Source organism: Crinia signifera, chromosome 7, assembly GCF_055691185.1.
Source record: "Crinia signifera chromosome 7, ASM5569118v1, whole genome shotgun sequence".
In the NCBI taxonomy this organism is placed as follows: domain Eukaryota; kingdom Metazoa; phylum Chordata; class Amphibia; order Anura; family Myobatrachidae; genus Crinia; species Crinia signifera.
Genome location: NC_139223.1, coordinates 30,570,241 through 30,575,729, shown reverse-complemented (window position 1 = coordinate 30,575,729; position 5,489 = coordinate 30,570,241).

Sequence of the window (5,489 nt, the reverse complement as noted above, 5' to 3'; positions counted from 1 at the left end):
GTTGACTCCTCTTCCATTGGTCCGCACACATCTGTGTGCACCAGAGCTAATTGTGATTCTGCTCTGCCTGCTGACTTGGGAAATGGGTTGCGGGTCTGCTTGCCTTTTATGCAACTCTCGCACACAGGTCTTCCGGTGTCTTTCACTGTGATTCCTGTTGCCATCCCATCAGCTAGTTTCTGGACATTATCATATCCTAAGTGTCCCAAACGTCTGTGCCAGAGTTCCATCGACTCATTTTCAGCAGAGGCTGCCAAAGCTACGCATTCATCTGTGTCTAGGACGTATAGTTGGTTGCATCGGGTTGCTGAAGCTATTACAGTCCCTCTTTCATTATGCACCATACACCTGCCCTTTGCAAACTGGACTCTGTAGCCTTTTGCCTCGAGTACGCTGATAGCGATGAGGTTACTTCCCAATTCTGGTACATACAGGACGTCTTGAATATCTGTGACTACTGTCTGTCCCTCAATTCTTAGCCTCACTGTGATTGTCCCAACATTTGATGCAGTAAGGACCTTTTCACCAATCCCGGTAACTGTTGTGGGTGTACACTGTGTTAAAGAATTGAACCACTCCTTGTTGCAGCTGAAGTGTCTAGAGGCTCCCGAGTCCATGTACCAGAGGTCCCTCCTTGGCTTGTCTGTTACATTCAGTGCTGACTCGTTCTTCTTGTCATGCCGCTTGTGCATGCCACTAGTGTTCTTCATCCTGCATTCTGAAGCCTTGTGCCCTACTTTGTGGCACACATAGCATTTGAATGTGCATTTCTTGGGTTTCGCACCCTTTGCTACTAAGGCAGAACCCTCAGCCATGGCATCCTTGTGGATTCTCTCTTGGAACTGTAGTAGCTTGGCTCTCACAACTTCAGTTGTAAGCTTGGTTTCATTTGACTCTAGTGCGACAACCAGAAAGTCAAATTCTTCTGTCAAGTTCTGCAGCATTACCATCGCCACTTCTTCCTCATCCACTTTTGCTCCTACACATGCCAATTGCTGAGCTATCGATAGTATCTTATCAATATAATCGTTCATGTCCTTGCATGCATTCAGCTTTGTTCCATACAGTGTGCGTCTCAGACTTATCCTTCTCATTAAGCCTTTATTCTCATAAGCACCTTGTAGAGTTGTCCACATGTCCTTAGCGGACTCCTTCCCACAGATAGTAGAATAAACATGCTGCTCCACAGCCAGGCCTATTGTGCCAATGGCCTTGTCTACCTCTTCTGGGTTTGGACTATCTCCTGGAGCTATTGTGACTTTCCATAGCTTCTCCCTCTTGAACTGCATTTCCATAGCGAACTTCCATGTAGTATAATTCTCTGAGCCTTTGAGCTTTGGAAAGTTCATGCTATGCCCTGTACTGTGCATTCTCGTTAACTCTTTCACAAATGGCAATTCAGAAATAATTCCTTTGTGTTCTTTTATGTACTGCGCTAGCACTTTGTCTTTAGGGGGTTAATCTTCGCGCACGTGACGTGCTGGGCCCATAACCTATTGGCAGAGTGTCTATAGTACGTGCAGGGTGGTTGTTAGACGACACACTCCGAAGATATAACCAACTGAAGGATTTATTCAAGTGGCAGGCTTGTAGGATACAACAGTACTTATGCAGTTAACTTCAGGCAGTAATACAACTGGTACATTGGCAATCACAGTGTCTGGTTGTTACTTAGCTGTAGCGTCTGGCTTATGCAGGGTTAATGGCTATTAGCTGGTTTACGCTGGCGGTATCTCTCCCAGTCGTCGCTGCTGCCAATGATGATGAATCTCCCTGTGCTAAGGTCACGCTGGTAACGGGATTACAGCGGGGCTTGCTCTTACGCGCTCCGGTGCACGTGGAGCTACAAACAGCATGGATGGAGTCACACACGCTCTCTCTGAGGCACACACTACGCGGGGACTTCCTAACAGGAAAGGGAACGCTGCCAGCAGGGTCAGGGGTCTCTGCCCTGCTATTCGCTTAAGCGAGCTGTCACTCAGGGTGACGCCTAGCTACGTTGCTGCAAGGGGACAAGGCAGACTGTGAGCCTTACACTAGACAGTGTATGGAGACAGGCGCTGAGCGCTACAATCTAACACTCTGGCTTGTAGGCTGCCGCGCATGTGCTGAAGAGGCGGCTTTCTTGTTTAAAAAAAAAAATCGAGAATAAAAGGTGAAGGCTGGCGGCGGCTGCGCGGGCACATGAAGAGGTCTGGCGGGCCGGATTTGGCCCGCGGGCCTTGTGTTTGACACCCCTGATTTAAACCTATTAACTTTTTACATGCTAATGTTTTGGCAATGTCAAACTTTTGTACCTATCGACATAAGACATGTCTTACAAAAACCAGACTAATGCTGGCCACACATCAAACCAACTTTCCTCCAACCATCCAACTAGTTGCTTGGATGGAATAAAAATATGGTACTGGATGAGAGCAAAGGACAATCAGAAATGTGCTCACAAACTCAGTAAAATAGACAAAAACATTCATTCTAATTGTTTAAATCAAACAGGTTCAACTACAGTACCGTGTCTGAGCGACAGTTTTTGTCCTTTTCCAGATTTTGGGAGCAAATTTCTGAAGTAAATATTACATTGCTCTCATCCAGTACCATATTTTTATTCCATCCAAGCAACTAGTTGGATGGTTGGAGGAAAGTTGGTCTGATGTGTGGCCAGCATAATTACTTCTTACTGAGATACAGAAGGGCATTGCAGATATACTTAGCTGCTACGTCTACAGTAACACAGTATATGAGTCCATATTTATTGGGCTTGTATGACACGGTAAAGAGGAAGACATCTTCCCACAAACCTTTACCAGACATGCACGAAATTCTCAGCTGGTAGGCCTTCAGCTAAATCTAAGGAATCAGAGAAACTCCAAAATTCTGTCACTTAGCATTGTATCTTTGATTAATTTAAGCCCCAAGGTAGAACCATAGATCATCTACATATATAACATTTCATACAAACACCCCACGCATACATTGTGGTGATCATTGTCTCCATCTCCTTGAGTGACACTACCCAATTGGTTTTTAGTTCTATCTGAGCATTTGAATCTGTGTGTCCTCATCACAAGCATACATTGTGGGGCCTTCTTGCTCCTTCATGACATTATAAGCAGCCCTTTCGGTACTTGTGGAGTATCACGGCTCCCACGATGGGCATCGTATGCCAAAAAAATCGCATTGCATGCGATCGCATCGCATGCGATCGCATACGATATTGCACAGAAAAGCATCCAAATGCATTGGAATTAGTATTAAACATGTTCAAGGCCCCCAACTGGCATTTTTGAGGCTGTACCACCCCCACTATCAACGCAAACCCGAAGTGTGGCGAGCGCAGCGAGCCCGCGAGGGGCGGCGGTACGCGTCCTACGACCTTTTCATACCCCCACTATCAACGTCGGCGTGGAGTTGAGAATAGAAAGTGTGGCGAGCGCAGTGAGCCACCGAGCCCGAAGCGTGGCGAGCGCACGCGGATACCTTCACAGGTATCCGCGTCCCCTCACGGGCTTCACAGGTGTCCACGTCCCCTCGCCGGGCTCGCTGCGCTTGCCACGCTTCGGGCTGGGTGGCTCGCTGCGCTCGCCACACTTTCTATTCTCAACTCCACGCCTATGTGGATAGTGGGGGTATGAAAAGGTCGTAGGACGCGTACCGCCGCGGTTCGCGTTGATAGTGGGGGTGGTACAGCCTCAAAAATGCCAGTTGGGGGCCATTGAACATGTTTAATACTAATTCCAATGCATTTGGATGCTTTTCAGTGCAAAGTCGTATGCGATCGCATACGATCAAATCGCATGCGATGCGATCACATGCGATGCGATTGCATACGATTTTGTCAAAAATCGGCCAAAATCGGTAAAAAACGTATCGCATCGCATGCCATCGCATGCCACTATATATGGCATGCGATGGCATGCGATGGGAGCCGTGATACTCCACAAGTACCGCCCTTTCTCCCAGGGCCACCGACACGGGGGTGCCAGGGATACAGCTGTCCCAACTGTTTACCGGGGCATGGGCAGCTGCCCACAGTGGCATGGCACCCACACACCCCGCACCCACACAGTATCACCCACCCGGCGCCGGCGGCCAGGCATGCACAATACACAGTGCAGCCTGCAGAGCGCTGAGCCTAGGATACAGAGGGGCTCGGCACTCTGCAGGCTGCACTGTGTGTGCAGTGAGTCCCAAGTCCTGGAGTGAGAAGATGCTGCGCCGCCGCCACCACTGGTAAGTAATAGTAATGGGGGGGCGGGGTGCAGGCGCGTGAGGGGGGGTGCCGCTGGGGGCCCGGGCTGAAGGTCAGTCCCGGGCCCCAACATTACTAGTGGCGGCCCTTCTTTCTCCAGATGATGATAAGATACTGTAGTTACTGTATATCCTGCTCAGTTCAGTCTCTGGCTGCCATCTTCACTGCTGATGTATTTATTTTAGCCAGCTAGGCTGGCTGAGGTGAGGACTGTGGTACATCGGCAGTCTCGTTCTACCACACTAACTACTGTATGCCTCACTCATATTATATTCTTTATCTTCACTTGAGTTTGGCACAAATCACATCACTTTTTGAAGTCTATAGAAATGCCAAGGCGGAGGCCGATTTAGACCTCATGGGGCCTTAGGAAAAATACCGGCTTGGGGCCCTCCTCTTAGCACTATATTTTTGCTGCTGATAAAGGCCACATCGATAGAGTACCTTGTGTGTGCATAGTCTACCGATAAATGCTCAGCTAAGTGAACATCGGTATTGCTTACAAATCTGAATAAGGCCCTTGGTCTTTTTTAGAAGTAGGCGTAATACCGGTGTCACAGTCAACTGGCTGCCCTCATACAGTGGATGGTCCAAAATGTATTTATTCTATCAAATGGACTTTGGGAGTGTGAGCAGGTACACGTGATCACTGAACAAAGAATAGATTGTTCTCTAATGGGGTGTACACACAGGCCGATCTGGCAGCTGTCGATATATGATTCAATAACAACAGCCGCTGGGACCCGATGGGGTGCCGGCATCGGCCGGGAGGGAGGGACGGCACATGGGGGGGAAGCGGGGATGGTGCATTGAGCAGCATGACACTGCTTTGGAACTAGCCTGCCAAGTCTATGTCTGCTTTCTATCCAAAGGCTGCGTGGCCGCGCATCGAAATGCAACTCTGCATCGAATGCTGCAATTCAGGGTCACTTTCAATTCAATTTGGACTATGAATTGCACCGTGTGTACAGGGCATTAGGTACAAATTCACATAGCACATAAGACACAGATACACTGTAATAAATCTATATTTAATAATAATCAGAGCATTGTCATAGATAAATACATAAAAAAAATTCCAAGAGTATTGTATCGAAAATATAGGCCAGGATTGAATCTTCCCCCCGAAATTGCCGTTTCCCTTGGCAGTCTTGATGAGTCACTGATGGGTGAGCTCTGGAATTCTGGGCCTTTTCAAATGAAGTCCAATATGGTTTGAGAAATCGCCTATCATAATCAC